Raw genomic sequence first — 10600 nt, forward strand, 5'->3', positions numbered from 1 at the left:
AAAAATGCTTTTAACACATTTGTCTTGAAAATTGGTGGTGGGTGGTGTTAAATAGTGTCAGGGGATAAATAACCATAAAACATAACATTAGCGTATCCAGGTATTATTTGAAGCAGACACAAATGGGATGTCACTACACTTTGTCATTTTTCTTGCCATTTGTCCCATTAAAGCTATGTAATCATACATCAGTCACGATTGCAGTCAGTATTTCTTTTCTTTTCTTGCTGTGTTTGGTTCATCATTTCTTTCTACTGTGGAAGAAATTCTTTAGGGATAAAAATTTTCCCATAATGGCAGTTATGATCTGGATATGATTTTAAACATGTTGTAATGTTTCTAAAGACACAGCATAGTTTAAAACTAAGTTCAGAAAACCATAATTCAGTTTTTTTTTACTAAAACCAACACATACATTTTATATCAAAAATGTAGGATATAAATCTTCAACAGTTCTTGACAGAGCAACTAAAAGCTACTTTGGGCAACAGTCCTATGCATGTACTTATATATTAGATTATATTCAGTGGGGCTTATTTCTGTGTAGACATGCTTAGAACTTCACAGTAAGAAGCGTTAGTCTTGGATGAATAATAGAGTTAAGCTAAAACTTATACTTCTAGCAGTTCCAAAATTTGTTCCTCCATTTTGACAGCATACCTTGCCAAAATGCAAAAATCAATGCATACTTTCTGACAGGTGGACTCACATATGTGGCATATATTTACTAATTATATACTGCTCATAGCAGCCCTGTCTCAGCAGTTCACAATAAAATCTTAAAAATGGAGAAAAATGAATAAAATCTAAATGCTGCAGCTAAAAAAGCACAATTGATTTAAACCCCATTGGAAACAAGGGTTTAATCTGCTGCCTGAACACCAAGATGAAGCTTACAATTAACTTCCTTGGATATTTCAGAAAACCAGCAGCCAAGAGAATGAATGGAACCAAGCAGAATTAAGGGTGGGGGGAAATCAATACATAATTTCCAGTTTCTATCTGATTTGTTCGTTGCTAAATTTGGCTTAACTAAAATACTGCTCATTCTATCCGGAAATCAAAACTGGAAAAATATCTGGTGGCCACTCTAGTAACTTCTAATAATTTCACTTACTTATTTTAAGGAAAGTAGAAAAACGGCAAGAAATACAGAAAGTAGATTTCAATCAGGGGACATTCCCATGTCTGGAGATGCCAAGTATTGAACCTGGGACCTTCTGCATGTGGAACATGTGCCTTTATCACCATTTGAAGTTAGTCCTGCAACTTTAAACCAATCAGTGAGACTGGTTCTTGGAAAAGAGGGATGGAAGAGAAGATACATCTAAAATGACATATTTTTCCATCTGAAATATCATGAGCATCAGCACATCCATGCAGAGATTTTCACCCTGTCACAGTACACACTGCTATATTGGTTCTTACAGTGCTGACTCAATACTTTTAGGGCAATGCTTTCAGTCAAAGTTACCTGTCATGATAAGGTAGGGAGAGTAAAATTATGGGTGGTCGTTTATTGTAGCAAAGAACAACTCTTCATCATCTTATCCCAAATACTACACCAATTCTTTACCAGTGCCTAACATCACAATAAATAAAAGTGTTGGAAGGATTTTAGAACACTACATACCAAGTTTAAATGCTTGGCTAGAGAAAGGGCAAATGCAAACACACACACAGGTAGATACTGAGGAAAGAACCTTTTCAGCAGCGAACCCCTGGCTTTGGAATTTTGGTGGTGCCTTCCTTGGCACTCTCCATTGCTAGAAAAATATTGGGTTTTTTTGCTATGTTCAAAGCAAGAGGAAAAACAAGCAAGTAGTGTGGAGAAGATAGAGAAATGCTATTGGGTGATAAAGACAATGCACAACTGCTCAACACCTACTTTGCCTCTGTCATCACCCAAAAGGAAAGCAGTGGTGAACCTGGATATCAGAATAAACAATGCAAGGAGGAAGCTGTAGCCCAAGATAGGAAGAGAGTTAGTAAGGGAACATCTAGCTACTTGAATTCAAATCTCCAGGGCCTGATGAGCTGCACCCAAGGGTACTAATGGAGCTTGCAGTTGTAAATCATACCAATGCTTAAAGAAAAAATCATGCTGTTAAGCTATCCCTTCAACATTTCACAATGGATCACATGATTAAGGGACAAATCAAGAGCAAATAAATCAAATATAGTATTTGCATTATAATAATGTACTATTTACTTTTTTCTTGGTATACATGAAAATGTATGTGTGTGTAGAAAAATCCAAATTACAGTGGAATTAGAAATGCAAAAATAAAGTTGGCATCACAGAAAGTAAAATGTATCTCAGACTCTTTAAGACTAATTGAATTGCCATTGATAAGTTGTCACTTAAAGAGACAAGTCTGCAGTGAAACATGGGTTTGCTGCAAATGACCTGTCATTACCGCCATGGGTAATGTTCACGTCCAGACTAAAAACACAATACCTCCTAGCAATATTCTCAACAGGAGTCAAAACAGCAGGAATGGTGAAAAGTCAGTGTACATGATCCACTAGAGAATTATGCCTCAGGTGCTATGTTAATTTACTTGCTGGCATACATTAATTGAAACCAATCAATAACACCTCTGGTACGGACTAGGAAATGCTGCCAAAGTAATTGACTGCCACATTTATTCATGTTCCAAATTTGGAAAAGTGGAATAATTTAGTCAAAGATTTTTCATTTACGTCAGTATAGATAACACAATGATTTCACAACTGTTCTTCCAGTTCAAATTACATAAATTTGTGTCCTTTTTTTAAAATCACCGGTGCCTTTTTAAAAGTAGTGTACTATCCTACAACTGCTAAACATGCTCTTGGCTTCTTCTTTTTTTTTTTACTTTAGGTAGCACAATTAATATAATCAAATATTTTCACACTTACATTTTGAACTTTATATACCTGCACGGTCTCCCTAAAAAACCAATGTGGCAGTAGTACAGTTTACCTCTTGTATGCTAAGACAGAAAGTCGTATGCTTAAACCCAGTGAATTCATGGTTCAGGAGATATTTGGAACAGGACTTCAGAACTTATTTTAGGGTTTAGTCCTATGGTCCCTGGAAGGACATTCCAAGGACCATAGGCAAGGTCAGATTCATGACCTAGGAACATCCCTCTCTACCACAGCTGACTTCTCTGAGACACTGCCCCAACTAATGTTGGTTGAACCCCAAAGGGAACATGTCACAGCATACAAGTGGCTTGGGTCCAAAGCTGTCCTGGCCCTCTAACCCAAACCAGGGAGAGTGAATTTAGCCATACTCTGGAATGGGTATGGCTCCATTCCCTTCCTATTGTTTCCAATGGGGAGGATTTTTTTTTTAAATGACAGCTGAGAAAACAACATAAAAACACAGAGCATTCTTCCTCCACCACTCACTTCTTCCCTGCCAACTCAGAATGTACTGCAACATTGCTGTTCAGTGAGATTTGAAGTCTTACCTTCTGGTATTCCTATGGAAGCTTTAGGAGCCATAGATAATGAGAACGGAGTGGGACGAGTACAGCCTATAGGTGACCTTTCCTCTTTTTCCATTGCAAGCATTCTGCAGACTTTAGGGTAATTGACAGTGAACTAGTCAGAAAGGCTGCTAAGTGTGACATTTTTGCACCCAACCAATCACATTTTGAAAATGAAGTTCACTTTGAAAATAGTTTCCTCAAGGTTTGAAACTATTTCAAACCAAAATTTTAGATGAACTGTGGAATGCAAGTCATATAATGAAAACAAACTTTTGGGATAATTATTTGGATAACTTGAATTACTGCTTAAAATAATGGCTTACGTTTTAAAGCAAATAGTATAATATACAACAAATAAGACCAATAAGGAATGGGAAACAGGATTGAGAGAGTGCTTGCTGCTCAGCTGCATAAGTGCCTGGATGGAACTAATTATGTAGACTAATTTCAATTTGACTTCCAAGCTGTATTTTGGCAATGAAACAGCTTTGGTTGTTCTGACTGATGAACTTTATCAGAAAAAGAAAGGTCAAGAGCCACCCTGTTGACCCAACTCAATCTTTCAGCAGCTTTTGATACCATTGGCCACAAATCGGGACATGGGGACATCATTTGGTGGTGGTTCCATTCCTTTCTCCAATACCATTACCAGAGGCAAGCATTGGTGGATCTCTGTTTGGCCGCTTGTGTTATAAAAACCCACAGGGTTCTGTTATGCCATACAGCACTCATATGAAATCTCTGGAAGCAACTATCCAGGACTATAAGGCAAGATGCAATCAATTTCCTCAGAATAACCTCTAGTATATCAGCACTAAGAGAAATGTGTTCTATTAGCGGGGGGGACGGGGACGGACAGACGGATGGATGGAGGGACTTGTGATAAAAATCAACTACACTATGAACAACACAATGGTTGAATAGATGTCACCACAAGTTGTTTCTTTGGTTAAAATCCTCTCTCCTTCCAGTGGGCTTAACCTTCACCTTTCTTAGAGACAGGTTGAGCAGAAACTCTAGCCCCAGTGAGACATTATCATCATCTGTCTGTTCAAACACCAAAGGCCCCTTGTTCACACTGTGGCTTACAAGGGATGAACTCCCACTTGAGTTCCTTAGCAGTGTACATTCTGCAACCTCCTCAGAAGTTCCAGAAGCTTGTGCAGATCCACTAAACATTTGATTTCCTTTTGCTGGAAACTGACAGAATAATTCATGTTGCTTACTGCCACTGCCAAAGCTCTGTGAAATAGTGGAGCTACTACTCTATCTACAGCTTGGCCACTCATGGCAGAAGCAGTGGAAGGTGGGAGCAGGCAGATTGGGCCTGATCCCTGTGCCAGCTTCAGTCTGGTGCAGCAATTAGGTTCAGGTCTTGTCTTGTACCAGCCAGCACCAGCTGGGAGAGCAACTTGATGGCTAGTGGATCCTGGTCTGGTTCAGTCACATCCCTGGAATGCCCCATTTTGGGGCCTTCTGCTGTGCTCTTCAAGTAGGGATACCACTGGCAAGCCGCCTGCATGTTGGCATATTTGGGAAGTGGTAGATATGTGCTGGTAGAGTGGTGCAAGTGTCACTCTGGGGGTGGCAGCCACAGGAGGCTGGCTGAACCAGGAGAAGCAAGAAGAATGATGCCTTTACTAAATCCAATCCAGAGACTAGGAGATCTGTATCGCAGGCTACATGAGAAAAATATTTTTGAAGTCTGAACCCAACCCCAACCCACTTTCCAACACTGCTTAACAAGGTTTTTGTAGAAGCACAATTCAAAGTGTTGGTGCTGACCTTTAAAGCCCTAGACGGCCTCAGTACAGAATACCTGAAGGAGAGTCTCCACCCCCATCGTTCTGCCCGGACACTGAGGTCCAGTGCCGAGGGCCTTCTGACGGTTCCCTCGCTGTGAGAAGCCAAGTTACAGGGAACCAGGCAGAGGGCCTTCTCGGTAGTGGCACCCGCCCTGCGGAACTCCCTCCCATCTGATGTCAAAGAGAAAAACAACCACCAGACTTTTAGAAGACTTCTGAAGGTGGCTTTGTTTAGGGAAGCTTTTAATGTTTAATAGACTATTGTATTTTAATATTCTGTTGGAAGCCGCCCAGAGTGGCTGGGGAAACCCAGCCGGATGAGAGAGGGGTGAATTCCTTTGAGCGATTCCAGGATACACTTGCAAGCATTCACTGAATTCAGTGACACTATACTAATGTGAGACCAGTTCAAATATTAACATTGCTGCTGTCCCTTCTTTAAACATAACCAATGCAGAAGCATCAGGATACACCAAATCAATGCAATCACTTGCTTTAAATAAAGTATTAGCAGACACTTTCCAGTATTTTCCTCATGCTCTAAAACTACTTTTTCATGTGTGTGGTGTTTTGTGGTACCTACTAATGTCTTGACACATTCAAGTACATATCATTATCAACATCTTTTGAAAAATTATCTGTTAGCAGCTGTTTTATTGCAAGTGCATTATTCTGCAACATATTAGTCTACATGAACTGTACAAAGCAGCCACAATGAATGCTTCCTGTGGAACCATTTTAATTAAATGAATTGACTAATAATAGTAATGAAAATGGATAGAGCATTTTTAAACCATAAGATACTTTGGCATAATTGAGTGAACTACCCCCCTTCTGGAAAGTGTGTGTGTTTTTGATTCAGGGAAGCTAGGCTCAGTTGTACAACATATGTTTTTCATACACAAGGTTCCAGGTGCCATCTAAGCGTCATCCCTAACTAAATATCCACCTGAGACCCCAGAGAGCTTCTAGCAGTCACAACAGACGACAACAAGACCCAGAACATGACACAGCATAAGGCAGCTTCTTAACATCCATGTTTTCAACATTCACAGCTCACAAATATGGGTGAGTCCACAAAATAGTAATGGCTACACATGTCAATGAGTTCACTTTCTCAGAAACAATTCAGCTCCCTGCCATAAAAGTAACATTGAAATCCTATTTCTGAAACCATGTTTATGAATTCTGATCACTTTCCATGATACAGAGCTTAAGTCTGAATTCTTTTCTAAAAATGCTGTTATTATCATATAAAAATACAGGTGCGCGCACCCCCTTACGTGTGTTCTGCTTGCACGCAACTGTGTATATGCACGGTGCTGGGAGATTATTAAATAAATAGAATCATACCAGGAAATGGTGGGAGAGAGCTGGAAAGTCCTGGCGACTCTGGTGCAGACCCTCCCCAGAGCCCAAAGAGGACATGAGTGACAGAGAAGAAACCTGAAAGAGACCTGAGGCACAGCGGGGCTTTGTGTGGGCTGCTGAACCTCCCTGCTTAACAACTGACACAAGTGTCATGAACTGGCAGGACTACAGGGAGGAGGAAAAGGAGGAAGAGGATCCTGGTGAGGGGTAACTGAGACCCAGGGGGGCAAGCTGGGGATGGAGGAGAGGTTGTGTAGAAAGTAATCAGAGAGTGAAGGAGGATGTTGAGGGGATCAGGGTCCAGTGCACAAGGACCTGTCTTACACGGCAGTCTCTGAGGTGTAGGAAGCAGCAGGCAGTGTGCTCCAGGATGCTGAGACAGGCAAGGGCCCATAGTCCAGCTCATTAGCTGGCCAGGTGGGACTTGTTAGCTCTGGGAAGAAGTGTGTGATTCCTCAGCTGGAATAGGCTTGGAGCAGGTGAGGCTCACATGCCTCATCAAGCCCAAATGCTGCAATCAGCATGCAGAGTTGAGGTGATATGTCTGCTCAGCTTCCCACCTTGGGTGGACCATGGCTTGGATGTCCCAGGGAGCTCTTTGGGACTGTGTTTGTGTGGGACTGGCCTCTAGGTGCCCTGACCCCTAGATCAGCTGCAGAGGCAGGAGCCTGGCCTGACCAGACTTTGGACCTGTTGGCCTAATGGACTACGCCGTAAGATGTGGAATCATGTATACCAGTGGGATGCCGCCAGGTAGTGTGTGGTTGAGGACAATGAGAGGTAGCACCACCATAACTACTTTCTCACAGCCTCCTGTCAGCGCCAGAGCTTCAACTCTACTTGAAGAGAGTTGTGGGGAGGGAAAGGGGGAGGAGCCAGACAGCAGAAAACAGGTGTTTGGAGACTTTGCAGGTGGTGTTCCCCACTTTCTATACTATTTCACTTATGAGTGTGGGGGTCTGGAATGTAACCCCAACAGCAGTTATCTGGTTTATTATACCTATTGAACTCTTACTGGCAGAGATGGAGAGAGGCACTTGTTGGATTTTCCACCTCAGGCGTCAGGATAACTTCACCAACCTTGAGCGGCATGAACATTGAGTTGGGTGGGTTTGGCACTGACCCACCACAGGCAGCAAAATGCCTTCGGTATCTTTGTTATACATGCATGCTTGGGCTCTGTACTCATGGGCAACCTGTCAGGCCTCGCAGTGGCAGCGGCTTGGCAGGCCCCACAGCAGCACTGCCCTTCCTGGTGGCGGCTGAGGCAACAAGGATGGCAGAAAAAGAGCCAACAAAGGTAAGAAGCTGGGGGGGGCAGGGGAGGGAGCTGGTGGCAGGGTTCAGTAGTGGCATGGTGTGGGTGTGGGTGTGGGTGGGTGTGGGTGTGGGGGGTGTCCCTCTTTGGTGGCATAAAAAGTTGGAGAGTATGCATTTATTACACCAACAGGCAGCCTTCTCCAGTTGTTTTTGTTTTAACTATTGTGCTTTTTACCGTGTATTTTATCCTGTGAGCCACCCTGATATCTCGTGATGGAAGGGCAGTATATAAATGTAATAATTAAATTATTATTATTATTATTATTATTTATTAAATGCATGTTTAGGATTACATAGTTCTACAGCACAACCCTGTTTTCACTGAATGTATCCCCACAGCGTTCAGTGGGACTTAACTCAAAGGAAAGCGCGGTTCGAACTGCAGCCTTAGACGACGTGGGCTGCATCGCCTCAGCGGTTCTCTGCAACCCTCGCAAGCAGGGGAAACGGACTCTTACCTGGGAGGAGCGGGAGGGGAGCACGCGGGTGGGGGGGAACGAAGCGGGCGCCAGTGTATTTACCTTTCTCTCCCCACACGAGGATTGCGGACGAGGCGGGAAGGAGGCTGAAAAGGGCAAGCCCTCGGTGGCCACACACATTCCTTTGCCTTTCGAGAGCGCGTCAGTCAGAGTGTCTCTCTGCCTCTGCCCCCACCCAGCCCCGTCATTCTCTGAGTCCCACCAATATAACTATTTCTTTCCCTGCGTTCCCCGAATAATAAAGAGGTCGTGGCCGCAGCGGGGGGGGGGGAGTGTGTGAGCGGACAGAAGAGACGGTGTACTGACGGCTGCGGCAACTGACTGCAGCAGCAGCAGCAGCACAAGCAGCTGCGGCAGCAGCCCACCAGGCGAGCTCCCCAATCTCTCTCTCTCTCTCTGCCTCGCGCACACTTTCCATCCAGTAGCCAGGCGCCAGCCTATAGGGGGCTCTTTCCATTGTGTTAGGCGAAGGCGGCCGCAGCAGAGCGCCTCTCGGCGCAGTCCTACTCCACGCCCCGTAGCCGCCCTGTCCTTCGCAGAGAGGGAGAGGGAGAGGGAGAGGGAGGAGGGGGAAGTTACTCGCAGCAGCGGCAGTAGGGAGCCTTTCATCCACAATGCAGACGCTGCACGGCTCCCCCACCTGCAATATGCTTCCCCCAGCTACCTTGGGGGTGTAGGGGGTTGACTCTTAAACAAAATCCAGGGTTATGAAGGAAAGGGAGGAGGAACAAATCTTCTGTTAGGTGAAACGTTCTTAAAGGGTTAATTTCTTTCCTTCGCAAACTGCATATAGTGCTGGGGAGAGGAGAGTTTGCAGGGCATTCAGTATGCATGGTATTCTCACTCCCCCTCTCCGTAAAGAGGAAGCCAACAAGGGAAGGTAGAAGGGGACGGACACACACACACACACACACACACACACACACACACACAAAACTGCATTTGCAAAGTACTACAGTGAGACCCCACTTCAGAAATAGCAGCAGCAGGAAGTCCCTGCCTGCACCACCAAAGAAGCTTTACTAGAGAGGGGAAAAAATCACTCTGTAAAGTTGCTTTTCCAAGCCCAACTGAGTCTATAAATCAAGGGGTGGGGGAGGGACGGCTCCCCCTTTTTTTGCTGTGCTGCTCCATGCAACGTGAAAATTGCTCTTCAGAGAGAGAGAGAGCGTGTGCCTTTGAACCCATGCCCGGGATGCTTTCCAACTTCTTCCTTAGCCCTGGTAGCAGTCCTACCCTTCGTAATCCGAGAACTTTAGCAGACAATAAAGGGAGCATCAGAGAAACTTGTTAGATTGGCATTGGGATTTCATCTTTTAATCGCTCTGCCAGTTGCTTTTTAAAAAAGAAAAGAAAAGAAAAGAAACACTCTAAATAGATCCACCACCTAAAACGACCCCTGTCCGTTTCAAATCCAGAATAACTGCAATACAGCATCGCTTCCCTCCCTCGCCCCCCCTTTTTTAAAAAAGGAAAGAAAACATGACACTTGTGGACGGGTAAAAATCCTTCGGTTGGTTAACTTGAAGCACTTACCCCTCTGAGATAAGGAAGATGTCAGAAAACTAGCAGCTCCATGATTCAAAGAATCCTTGCAACTTTCCTTAACATATACAGAGACCTTCTGTTGAGTTCAAGCAGGCAAGCTATTCAAGAGGACTTTTCACTCGAAAAGAGGGATGAAACTGGATCTCTTCCCCAGTATCAGGACTCCGGAAAACCAAATCCTTCTTCAGAAGAGAATTCTTTCAGACCCGTTATCTGTATTACCATTAATGCGCAGAGCAGAAGGCATTGCATACAAATAGATCCAAGTATGAGCTTCTATTGGTGGCTGAGGCAGGCCCCTGGGTCCTACTGCTCCATCGCAGGGAAACTACAAAGCAGCAATTTGCAAGCGGCTTTGGAGGAGCCATGAATGGGAGGAGGGGGAGACGAGAGGCGAAGGAGGGGGGCAACCCTCCTGGAATTGATTCGTTACCTCTGCTGTGGTGGTACGTGTTGCTGAGGTTTAACAGAATAAAACCCACATTCAGCAGAGATGCCGGAGAAGGCAGTGCACACCTTTCCCGTTTTCAACTGCCTTGTGCTGGATTGTTGCGGGGAAAGGGGTGAGATGCTAAAACTAACAACTTTTGCG

General features: G+C 44.1%; 1 protein-coding gene across 2 annotated transcripts in view; it reads right to left on the minus strand.

The window, feature by feature from the left end:
- The window catches only part of ROBO1 (roundabout guidance receptor 1), a 571660-nt gene extending 561382 nt beyond the window's left edge, over positions 1-10278 (minus strand). For both annotated transcript variants that reach the window (XM_083498490.1, XM_083498489.1), the window contains exon 1: positions 9997-10278. The gene's annotated coding sequence lies outside the window, so the exon portion shown is untranslated. The remainder of the gene's footprint in view (positions 1-9996) is intronic.
- Between the last annotated feature and the right edge of the window lie 322 nt (positions 10279-10600).

Source organism: Podarcis liolepis (assembly GCF_965112155.1).
Source record: "Podarcis liolepis genome assembly, chromosome: 4".
Classification (NCBI taxonomy): domain Eukaryota; kingdom Metazoa; phylum Chordata; class Lepidosauria; order Squamata; family Lacertidae; genus Podarcis; species Podarcis liolepis.